Below are 13257 nucleotides of genomic sequence, written 5' to 3'. Positions count from 1 at the left end.
CATTTATATTGTATTTTCAAAGAAGGTTTTAACATTATTTGTTATTTTCTTGGTTTTGCTCCTACATTTATAGTTTCGTCACAGAATAGTTCAACAATCCGTGTTCTGTGTAGTATCAAACCCTTATGTCTACTCTATGTGAAGTTGCAATATTTTAATAGGTAAGTTTGACACTTTAGCAGTTGTTCTGTGACAAATCCATCAATGTTATGGAAAAGACACAGAAAAAAATCCAAATTATGTCAATAATATCATATCATATCATCATTTAACTTGGATTTGATAGCCGAAGCTATTGCAAAGATTGTAAAATGATTGAGGTAACAGAAAGGCACAAATTGAATGAAAGAAAAATACATTTCCATGTTTTCTCGAGTATTCACGAAGTTGTCAAGCGTTCTCAAGTCGTCATTGAATCAGATCACAGATGCTTCGAAGCCAAAATCATAGATCAATTCAGAAGTTCTAAATTGAAACACCAGCGTATAAAGATAATCATTCCTTATACATATCATCACATTAGTTAACTGTAATAGGATCTGGTCTAAAAATTTCTAGTACAGAGAATCCGTATCGCTTAATTATTAGAGGTGAAACTTCGAAAGGCTTCAGAAATCAATTGGTATATTACACTAATCTGCGAAGCATAAGGTGGATAATCCATTGGTAATTGTAATCCGTTTATAAGATGCGTTCATAATGTGACTATATAAGGTCGGTAAGTAATAACACACAAAATTAATGCCTATAGAGTTGAAAACTAAGATGTTGTGCCAGTCTTCAAATGGAGAATTATTTTGGATGGAATGGAAAAATGTTAAGATTGGTTATAGTGGGTTATCCTCGAAAGCTAGACATATGCCATCAGAACTATTATAATTATTAATTAAGATTAATTGTTCTCTACCCTACTCTTTCATAGGAACCCATGGAGGTTGTCAATGATGTTGAGGCCCTTACCTCGTGAGTATCCACTACCAGTTTCACCATATGGAAGGTTCTTAGACCAGCCAACTCTGGAAACTTGCATACCATGTGTTCAGCTGTTTCTGCTTCTGATCCACAGAGCCTACAAATCTCATCTGCTGACTCTCCCATGCGGTACAAATGATATTTGTATAGACAGTGCCCTGTCAGCAGTCCCACCATCACCCAAAGCTCAGCTCGTGGCAGCTTCAGCAGTTTTCTGGTGTAGGTCGGTGAAATCATCACGAATTTCTTTGACTGAGTAAGTCCAGGAGTGTTTCTCCAGTGGGATATTCTGTTGGTCAACCCCCATTGTTGGACCGCTGCCTCATATTAGTATTTTCCAAGCTCACAGAAAGGCTCAGGTCCAGCAGGTGTTAACCTGATGCCATCTTTGCAAGTTCATCGGCTTTTTCATTTCCTTCAACACCACAATGCCCATGTACCCATAGTAGAGTGCTATTGGTCATTTGCTTTGCGGTAATACGGCATCCCCTGGCAGTGTGACTCCAGGGACCTCAGCGTGGCCTGGCTGTCCTTGATAATATAGATATGAGCCCCTTTGAGGTTCATTTTAAGACACTCCTGAATGCATACGTAATCAGCAAATGGCTCGGTCTGTAAAATAGAAGGTTCACTTCTCAGCGCTCTGTAGATCCTCAGTTTAGGTCTATATAACCCAATGCCGGTCCCTTTCTGATTTTGATTAATCAGTAAACCACGTGGATGCCATCAGAACCAATTCTTTGAGCTCCACAAAATTTCACCTGATCATTTTCCTATATGTCTTCATTATGTATGTAGGAATAAATTTTATCTCCATCAAGATCACTATCAAATATAGCCTCAGGAAAGAGGTGGCTTCCCACTAGTGAAAGAATTTTCAAAATCGGTTAGGTGGTTCCAAAGATGGCTCCCTATAAACCCACAAACATTCAAAATCTATATTTTTATCTCTGTAACAACTGAACGAATTCAAGATGTGTGTAAGATTCCAAAAATATAAATAGCCAGACTAATAAAACAGAATAATATCTTCAAATGGAAAAGGTACTGCAACACCCCAGCCTTCTTTTATGAATTGAACCCCTTGTGGATTCCAACATACTGCCATACTAATCATATACGCGAAAATTGTTCCTTTTTAAGACGAATTATTCCCATAATAAATCAAATCACGGCTCCTTAAATATACGAACGTCATTTGTAGTGCATTCAATCATACCCTTGATGAAATCCTGAGGCATATTCAATCACGAAAAATTTTCTCCCTCATGAATCCATTCGTCATTGTCAGCGTGGATCAGACGAATATGAAAAAGTGTAATTGAAAAACTTGAATATCAGAACATTTCGGTTATGAATCAATCAATCTCGAACCCTTGAGTTGTATCGATCGGGGTCTTAATAACATCTCAGCTCTAGCAGAAAATCACTAAGTGATAGGAGGAAATAAGATTGAGTTGGGAGTTTTTACAGGGTATAAGATGATGAGATTGGAAAACGAAAAGAAAGAAGATGTCCACCGAAATTGTGAAAATCGAAAAACTGGAGTATCGAACCATCATCAAGTACCTGTATTTGAAAGGATTAAGAGGTAAGCAGATTTACGAAGATATGGTTAATATCCTTGGTGATCAATGTCCTTCGTATGCGACCGTGAAAAATTGGACTGCATCAAAAGAGGTAAATTTTCCATTGAAGATGATGACCGATCGGGAAGGCCAGTTTCTGTGTCGAAAATAGCGATGCAGTTCATGACATGATTTTATCAGACCGTCGAATTGGGCTAAAACGGATATCTGAAGCACTGAATATTTCATACGAACGCGTTCATCATAAAGTTCACGTCAATTTAGGCATGAGAAAAATATATCCTCGTATCCTTCTGTCCTATGAAATTCGATGCAGAACAAATTCAATTTCAGTGTTGTTATGGTATCGGAAAGGAGTTTCATAGCCTCCGATCTGATTGGAAGCAGCGGAGTCCATTGTTGGTAATTGACGACCTCCAGGGTGCATTTCCTCGAGCTACACTCTAAATTAATGATCCCCGATGTCATTAATTAGCCGTCAATGGTGACATTTATTGTGTCGTCCAACATGTTTATCAGGAACCACCCATTCACATCATCTCCAGGATCTGTTCTTTATAACGCCAATTTTGAACATAAAATAGCGTCGTTAATGAAGGGTATCAGAGCAGGATAACAAAATGGGACCTCTAGGAAGTTATTCACAAGTATCCTGGGAGAATATAACATTTTTTAAAAATATTTTGCCTGATATATTTTTGACTGCGATTACGGGAATAGGACCAAATTAATCCAAAGTCAGAATATAAGCCTTCTCAAAAAATCTGACAAATAGGAATTAGGAATCCTCAAAATATTATTTGGGGAAATCTATAAGAGCTAGATCTACGAAAAATCTAGGTCTATCATCAAAACTCCCGAAGTTATAGGCCACTCTCACTGTCTCTCGTGATGCAAGATCGCAGTGTCCGGTTTTTTTAATAACTTCCTCTATCCTTATAATTAATAGCTCATTATGAGCGCTGATGTTGATGTCGCATCTTGCTTATAGACAGCGAACGGTATTGATTATTTTAATGAATTCATAGAAGAAAGTATTCTTCGTTATTTATGAGATGAGAGCGATTTTGTCCTCGTTTTGTGGTAGCAATATTTTTTACGATACTGATTTCTAGATGGAAAGGAGAAATTCAAATCGAATACCTCAAAAACGATAAAGCAAGATAGTGGTTATAACGGGAAATTTAAATCATTCGTTTATTCAAAACCATTAGTTCAGATATAATATCGAAAAGACCTTCTGAGGAAAAACTTGTTAATAAGAAGAAGAGCATTTCTTTCTGCATCTCAGATGAATGACCAAAATACACTGCGCAAAAAAATTAACGCATATTCTGAAAATCTCAATTTTAATGAAAGTTAACTCTACATTGACTTTATAACTTATTTTTCATGTTCTCTCGGAAAGGTTTTGAACGGAACAAGACACATTAAATGGAAGAAAAATTCAGGATTTCACCGAATCTTATGTGAAAGAAGAGAAATGAACAATTTTCAAAATACTGAAATGCTGATAAGTGATTCAATACTTGGTATTTCCACCCCTTGCATTAATTACAGCTCGGCAACGACGGTTCATACTCAAAATGAGTGATCTTAAAATGTTCTGATCTAATCCTTCCCAGATTTCTCCGAGTTGGATTCCTAAGTCATTAAGAGTAGCTAGATGATTTTCTGAACTTCTCAGCCTTCTATCGAGGTTGCCCCAAACCTGCTCAATCGGATTGAGATCTGGACTTCTTGCTGGCCATTCCATTCGAGAGACATACTTCTTCAAGGTACTCCTGAACGATGCGCGCACGATGAGGTCTGGCATTATCGTCCATAAAAATGAAATTTCCACCAATGTATGGGGCAAATGGCACTACATGCTCTTCAAGAATGTTCCTTATATACTTGTCAGCATTCCTAGCTCCATTATCAACGACCACTAGGTCTGTGCGAGCAGTCAAAGATACGATAAATGATGTACCTCGTTGACATTTTTTCTGCCCACACTGACATCTGGAACAAAAAACAGCTTCCAAGATCTGTTTCTTGTCGCCATTTCTTCACACCTGGTTTATTGTTTTTAGATTGTATTGCCTTCGTAATTGAAAATTTCTATTCTATTATTATGAAAAGTATTCACCGAAAATTAAAAGCCTTCTAGAACCGAGATGATCAATTAAGACGGATACTCAATGGAAGTCCATTCCTCCGTCTGTGAAACATTGAAATTCCACCCTTAACGTTTTGCCCAGCGTAGCAAAAAATCTGAAGAGTTATTAGCGCGATCTCTTTGCTGTGAAACTGAACATCCCACTCTGAAGTAATTAACTGTCTCGCTTAACATGAATCAAATTGGAATTCAATACTTTTTGCCGTATTTTTCTGGTGAATTTGAAGGGGTGGGAGAGAAGATAGGCCGAAATTATTTAAGTGAAAAAAGACGGCTTTGCGAATTGAGAGGAACTTTCCCAGTAAATTAGGGACCGATGGAAATTTATAGCTGTGAGCGTCTGAAGTAGAGAGCCACACAGGACGCTGAATATTGCATCCCTGCTGAGGACTGGATTTTTAGGTTTATGGGGATCTATTGGTGTTTTTAAGTCGACGTTTTTCTTGATTAGATTTGGATATTTCGATGCTCTTATATTAAATCAGGGGATTACGAGGGTTAGAATTCTTGCCCCAACGAAATACAGGGTGATTCTTTGACTAGTACAATTATTCTAACAGTAGATTCTTGAGGCCAACAGAAACACTGATAAAAAGATATAAGGCATTTTGAATTTTCATAGTGAGCTGTGCCATCCCTATAAAAATGAAATTACCTTCAGAATAACTAGTTGAATCTGTGACACTACACATCTGTGGATCTTTCAAACAGAGTTGCATTCAGCCAAAGTACCAAATTTTTCAAATATGACAAATATTCAAATATTCATTAGGTACCGTCCTAATTGTCGTAGTTTCAAGAGTTGGATTCTTTGAATTTTTGGGATCTTTATGGTGCGTAATGTTCATAATGAGAAAACCGGAAGATGTGAATGGTAAATGTAACGAGAAGTTAAAAAATTTTACGTCAAAGCTGGAATTGAAGTACCTAGTTGATATATCGACCGTCGTGGATTGAAGACTGCATTTTTCAAAATATCTCCCTTCCTGAACCTCTAATCGTTTTTGCCTCCATCATGAAAGTTGTAGATAATAAAATTCTATACAACTTTTGTCTGGAGCAATTTTACATTCTGTCAACCGTTTTCGAGCTAGAGGCTGATGAGATCCAGGAGATACATGCGAAAGGACAAGGTCAACGTAGAATCCCAGTCTAATGTACATTCATCGTCATATATCTCGAAAACGTTCAAACGTAGAAAGAATTGCTTGGGACGAAATTTGTTGAAAATATTATGCTCTACAACTTTTATACTGGATGCGAAAACTATTTGAAGCCCAGGAAAGGAGATAATTGCAAAAATACTTGGAATTGTGACCTTTTATGCCAATTTTTGTTGTTTGCGCTTGCTGAAACCGTCAAATTGTATTTTTTTCGTTATCTTCGAATCCTTGGCTTCAAAATGAAAATGAACTGTGACACTATACATCTGTGGATCTTTTAAAGAGAGGTGTATTGAGCCAAAGTACCGAATTTTCAAAATTTCACATACAACCTATACGTTTTAATTATTGAACATCAAATTACTCGAAAACGAGTAAAATATGAGAGATACTTCTATTTTAAAAACGTTCAAATATTCATTAGATAGCGTCCAACTTAGTGTCAAGAGTTACTTTGAATTTTTGGTGTTTTTATGGTACGTAATGGTCATAATGAGAACACTGGAAGACATGGGTGATATCTTCTGTTCGAAGAAGAGTCATCGAATAAATGTTGTGAGATACAACTAAAAATAACATTTTTTATGGTTTTTGAACAGCCTGTATCTTTCAAACCGAACCAAATTGGAAAAAATGGTAAGGAGAAAAGTTCTTCTTTTGACCTCAAGTATCTACCGTTAAAATATTTGTACGAGTCAATAGGGTCATCCTATATAGGGTGATTCGAAAGTAGTAATTGAATTGAATTGACAAAATCAATATAGACAGACCATTAAATATGGGTAACTTCTGAAATATGTGTATGAGTCAATTGCTCACCCTGTATTAGATTCAGTCAGTGGTCAAGATTCTCTAAGATTGAAATAATTGCTGAAAATGTCCACTACTTTGCTCTCAGTCTCAACTCTTAACACATCTCATCTTCAGATGTCTGTTTTGATTTTCTCTGAAAATATCAGACGAAAGTCTGCTGTTCCATTTGAAAAAATCATCTTAAGGTCGTTTTTGTGTCGAGTGAAAAGTCGAAAAATTTTGGAATACCTACTCTTTATATCCCAACCCAGTTTTTTCAACACGAAACCCATTCACGAAATCTCAGTGACCTATTTTCAAAACTTCAGCTTCATCAAATATGCAATGTCTTTTTTATGCCTCATTCATTGGATCCATGTTTTTGGAAATTTTTTGTGGGAAACCATTAATATCTACAAAAGTATCATAGGAATAGGGAGAGGGACAAAATACTCAAAAGGGGATACAGAAGCCAAAAAAGAGAAAATATCTCGTTTGATATTTGTAGTAGGTATATTAGTGGCAAAGTTGCAACACTGAAAATAACGTGCGTTCAAAGAATTTTGAACGTCGATATTTCGTGTCTAAACGTCATTCTTAGCTCGTGCTTCACTATTTTCCAGGTGAACTGTCATTTTAGCATTTTGGGTTGTTGTTGAATTAAAATTATCAGCAAATTATAAAGATGGTTTTTACGGACGTGTGAAAGACTTTAACTATTGAATTCTACTTCAAAATTGGAAAGAAAATTGAAGAAAAATGGAAATATTCTGTTCCGGCGACTTCATTGAAGCCTATGTTGCTGTAGATTATTAAGAATTAATTTTTCCATTGTACTGTTTCGCGATGTGTTGACGAAACAGGTATGTTCAAACAAAAAAGAAATCTCTAGAGTTCAGTAATAATGAAAACATGGTGACAGAAGCTCGACAAACCTCTCTTCAGATTTTATCTCAAGTGGATGGAGTATCTGTTGGCATATGCCACCCGATTTTGAAAAAAAGATATCCATTTGTTTCCATAAAGATTGACATGTTATCAGAAAACTGAAAAGGTTGTGATTACCTTACCTTGTAGCATCCGAGAAAAATTGGAGTTCAGTATGCATCAGTCAAAGGCAAAATGTGGACCTACTTTCTTTTATGGAACTTCAATAGCAGAACGTTATGAAGGAGAAAGCATCATGCCTTTTTATAGCTGAATTGAATTTTAATAAATTGTCCAATAGCTATTTTCATGTAATTCAGTTCTTTTAGTTTAGTCATGGATTTTCAGTAATGACTGAATAAATTCAATATTTATAGAGAATTAATAAACATATTATTGAGAATCTTACTGTGATCTATTCATAAGACTGAAGTAACTAGAACCTTCTTACAAAAAAACATACTACCACGATCAATTCAAGATTCAAGTCTCTTACGTATGAAAATAGTGGACGGTTAAAATTTTCACGAAGAACTTTTCTAACCGCCTCAGATTGTTTGGATTCTTGTCATCTTACTCAATGAAAGAAATGCTTTTCGAACGTTGGGTGACATTTACAGGTAACCTTTTCTGAAAAGTGCCTTTCCGTACAAAATTACGATATATAGGTTAATGTCATCATTGTTTACATTTTGGGAAGATGAAGTAATTCAAGGAAAGACATACGTTCAGCCACCGATCATCAGCCTTCAAAATTTCATAGCCTACGATTTTTTTTGAACTCACGTTATTTTTGTCGAAACAGAAGAAGAAAAAAACAGTAAAACATAAATAGGTACCCTATTCTATGGTGACTCCAACGGTGTAAAATCCACAGCAACACTCAAAACCACCGAAAAACCTATGCCTATGACACTTGTAACACAGAAAATGTCGAACAACACAGAATGCAATGGCTCGACTATCACTCACTAGATTCTTGTAAACCCGACAAGCAGCGTGAAAGGATAAGATCGGTCGGACGTGCAGTAGAAGACGGTGGAAACTGAGTCCTTCGACAGACTCCTGTCGCGATCAGAGAGGCCCGATGAAGAAATCCGATCTCTCGTCGCATTATTCATTTCGTAGAGCAACAAATTGGCAATTATGTAAAATGTTAGAGAGCAAAGAATCCGTTTCCTCGTCGATGTTTCCCCGCTTTTATTCTCAGTTTTGCGCCCGATTCTTTCGTCTAATTGGCACGACGATAATTAACTTTGTTATGATGGACCTGACGAGCGTCGCGATATAATAATCTCCTGCGATTGTAATCACTGTTCTGTTGAGAATTAGTTCCGTGAAAAAACTTCGAATCTCTCTCTTTCAGCGTCTGTCGCTTGAGCAGGGTAGCAAATGCTCATTAAATCTTCACAGGGAATTATTCTAACTATCCTAGCAAAGCTGTCCACAGTTTTTTCACAGATTTTTGCTGGAAGGAGCAGTTCTTTGTATGAGTATTTTCCTTGCGTCCGAAGTTACCTTTGTTCTGTCTGAAAACTGTCGTAAAACTTTCATTTCAATAATTACAAGAAGGGAGGTTTTGTTCATACATATGTAAGTTCATTCAAAATATTCATGAATATACAGGCTGGACAAAATTCGTTGTCTACTAAGGGGAACTGGAGCACCCTAAGAGCTAGAAGAAAACGGATGACACATTAAATGGAAAAAAAATTCAGGATTTCACCGAATCTTATGTGAAAGAATAGAAATGAACAATTTTCAAAATGCTGATAAGTGATTTAATACTTGGTATTTCCACCCCTTGCGTTAATTACAGCTCGGCAACGACGGTTCATACTCAAAATGTTCTGATCTAATCCTTCCCAGATTTCTCAGAGTTGGATTCCTAAGTCATTAAGAGTAGCTGGATGATTTTCTGAACTTCTCAGCCTTCTATTGAGGTTTTCCCAAACCTGCTTGATCGGATTGAGATCTGGACTTCTTGCTGGCCATTCCATTCGAGAGACTTCAACCTCTTCATGGTACTCCTGAACGATGCGCGCACGATGGGGTCTGGCATTATCGTCCATAAAAATGAAATTTTCACCAATGTATGGGGCAAATGGCACTACATGCTCTTCAAGAATGTTCCTTATATACTTACAGCATTCATAACTCCATTATCAACGACCACTAGGACAGTGCGAGCAGTCAAAGATATTCCACCCCATACCATAATCGATCCTCCCCCGAAACCAGTAGTATTCAGGAAATTGCACTGAGCATATCTTTCATGTGGACGTCTGTATACAAGGGAACGTCGATCACAATGGTAAAAGCAGAATATAGACTCATCTGTGAAGAGAACTCTTTCCCAATCGACCTCTTCCCAATGGATATGCTTTCTCGCAAAATCCAAACGTGCCCTTCGATGGGCTGGGGTAAGAGCTGGACCTCATATTCTCTGAGGCGATTTCTTATTGTCTGAGTGCTAATTTGCACCTCATGAGTTTGCTCAAGCTGAATTTGAAGGAGACGAGCGGTTGCTCACTATCCTAGCAAAGCTGTTTACCGTTTTTTTACAGATTTTTGCTACAAGGAGCACTTCTTTGTATTAGAATTTTTCTTGCGTCCGAAGTTACCTCCTGTTCTGTCTGAAAACTGTCGTAAAACTTTGATTTCAATCATTACAAGAAGGGAGGGTTTGTTCATACATATAAGATCATTCAAAATATTCATGAATGTACAGGCTGGACAAAATTCGTTGTCTACTGAGGGGATCTCGAGAACCATAAGAGCTAGAAGAAAACGGATGACACATATACGAGTTATTTTTCAGAGAAACAACGAATGGTGAAAACCGTAGCCTCCTACGATGAGATTTTGACGATTTCGAAAAGTTCTCATAACTTTTTTGTCTTTGAAGATACAGATCTAAAACTTCCACCTTCTACAGGCACTTTTCACTGACGAGCTCAAAATATTTCTTCATTTCGAAGCATTAGGCGAACTTTAATTTTTCAACTTTTATTGAATTTGTTATTTTTGAATCGGAAAAACATCTTTTGTCAGTAGATTCTACGTATAAAAGTGCTTGTGGCATGGTTAAAGTTTCAGATCTGTAACTACAAAGACAAGAAGGTTATGAGAACTTTTCGAAATCGTCAAAATCTCATCTCAAAAACGAAGAATCGTAGCAGGCTACGGCTTTCACCATTTTTTGTTTCTCTGAAAAAGAGCTCGGAAATATAAAGACAGGGTGTCCCACGGTGAGTGGCCTATTAGACCTTTACAGAGAATGGATCATAGGATTATTTTGAAAATTTTAGTACTAGGATTCACGCTTCTCATCTATTTATACGACTACAATATTTTCACTTCTCCCATCTGATTATATTTGTCCAGGAATTCTCTATCCTTGTGCCTGATACTTTCAGAGATATCAACTATTTTCCACGAAAAAATTGAAAAAAAAACATGGATCCAATGAAATGAAGAATTCTCCTCAATTTGGGTTATCACTGCATATGCAAGTTTAAACTGAATAATTATGAGTTTCATTCATGATTTTTTCAAATTCACCGCGGAAACTATTCAAAATCATCCTTCAAATATGGGGTTTTAAAATTTAAATCGCTTTGTGCGGAGTTTACGATTTGGCAACAGCGCATACAAGACAATGAAAAGAACAATGTCCGATCAGCTTGTTTATAAAATAACAGCTGTTGATCTACAGGCGCGTACTTACTGGCGAGCTTCAACTGCAACCGGCCATAAAAATCCCATAAAATTTTACGACCTTCCTCGTTCGTCGCAGACTTCATAGACAGCCATCTTTGTCTATCTCATCACGGCCTTCTAAAGACAGGGGTTTAGAAGGCCGTGATCTCATCAAGATAATGAATTTGTTGTCCTTTATTATCAAGGCATATTTCAGTTGATGTTGCCAACTTGTGCAATCCACATGGAACGCTTTAAATTTTAAATACCCATTTTTATTTTCCATTTGTAAGTGCTTAAACTAATGTTTTTTGGGAAACGGATGAAATGGTTATTTCAAAATGAGACGTTTCAAAGATATTTCATAAAAAATACATCATTTTCCTCAGAAAGAGTATTCCGTATTGTCTTACAAAATACCTTACATATTTCAGGAAGATGAAATTTTGGAAATAGGTCACAGAGATCCTGAGGATGACTTTCAGGTAGAAAAAACTTGAGTTGTTGCTGTGTTTTATACGAAAACCTCATGGTTTCGGAAAAAAAACCTCATGATTCAGAAATAAAGTCAAATTTTTCTGGAAGTGAGGGTATTTCATAGGATACATGTTTTCGAAAAATTTTTTGGAAAACCGTCAATATCTCCGAAAGTATCAGAAATAGGGATGGGGAAATAATGGACAAAAATACTCAGATGGGGTTAGAGGAACGAAAAAAGTTATAATAAATAGGGTGTTCCTTATAAAATAACGAAGTTTGTAGTCTTTTTTTGTATAAAAGACAACGTCGCGACATTGTAAATATTTCGTTCAGATAGATCAGAACAATCCTATGATCCGTTCTCCGTAAACGTCTATTAGGCCACTCACCGTGGAACACTCTGTATACTATATATCTTCTTCGCGTGTTCTTGAGGTCTAACCCTTGGTCCCTGGAGAAATAAATGAAAATGTCATTTTCCCATCTTAGAAACGGTGATTCATGCTGCTGCTGCTGCTGAGCTTTGAAACTGTTTGTGCAACGCCAACCGAAGTATCGATTCGAAAAACCGGCATGATCTAAAAAGGAGTCCTTGATACCATTAACTGCAAAGAAAATCCCTTAATGCCGCCGTAAATCGCCTTAGTTCCGAAACACATAGGGCTTCTCCAATACGGACTTAGTAAAATATATCTTTATAGGAGTAGGTATATATTTCCAATATCCAATATTGCCCTACAAAAGAGTTATATGTGATCGTTGATTGATTGAATGGTTTCTCCATTACCTAGATATGAAATCGTTGTCGACTGGATTCAGTTGGCTTAGGCTTTGTACAGGGCTTCATTTAGGTCTATTCGACAGAGAGTTTCATGATGTGAAACTACAATACAATACGGATTCGTTTTACCGATAAAGGGACCTGGTGAAACGTATTGATAAGTCTCAGTCGACTTTTTCTATCCGCATCTGATGGGCCGTTCAAAATAATAAATTGAAATATAATGAAATTTAATCTGGGAAAATAATTCCTCCCCCCCCCCCTATTCACTTTCATTTTAGCACTCGGTTGGCCATGGAAATTTGACACATTTCACTTTGTAGAGTACGAAAATGTGAGGGTATGACGCTTGTCAAAACATTTTTGGGTTTTAAATCAACGCTATGTTGCCCGTTCTACGTAAAAGTTTCTGTTATTACGTATTTTATCACAAGGTCGAATCTCTTCGGAAAATATGTGACGAACATAATTGAAGTTTATACAAACTGATTGAAGGCATACCAAATCCAGTTATTTGCATGGAAAATACAAGAGATCAGTATAATATCACAATATGCACTAGCTTGAGGAGAGTTAATGTTCGTTATCTTTTCTGGCTAACGTTTGAATACGTTACATCAGTTGTAGATTTCAAAAATATCAACCCGAAGATGAAATGCATATGATGCAGAGGTTGGGAATGGTTTCTCC

The 13257-nt window shown here is 36.7% G+C and overlaps 1 protein-coding gene across 2 annotated transcripts in view; it reads right to left on the bottom strand.

The window, feature by feature from the left end:
* The window catches only part of LOC123310534 (GATA zinc finger domain-containing protein 14), a 193316-nt gene extending 184695 nt beyond the window's left edge, over window positions 1-8621 (bottom strand). The window contains exon 1 of one of the 2 annotated variants that reach the window (XM_044894044.1): window positions 8444-8621. The gene's annotated coding sequence lies outside the window, so the exon portion shown is untranslated. The remainder of the gene's footprint in view (window positions 1-8443) is intronic. The other variant, XM_044894039.1, reaches the window with a different exon arrangement.
* Window positions 8622-13257: the final 4636 nt, after the last annotated feature.

The sequence above is a fragment of the Coccinella septempunctata genome, chromosome 1 (genome assembly GCF_907165205.1).
Source record: "Coccinella septempunctata chromosome 1, icCocSept1.1, whole genome shotgun sequence".
Lineage (NCBI taxonomy): Eukaryota > Metazoa > Arthropoda > Insecta > Coleoptera > Coccinellidae > Coccinella > Coccinella septempunctata.
Note: the sequence above shows the minus strand (reverse complement) of the source record. Positions and strands in the feature narration are given on the sequence as shown.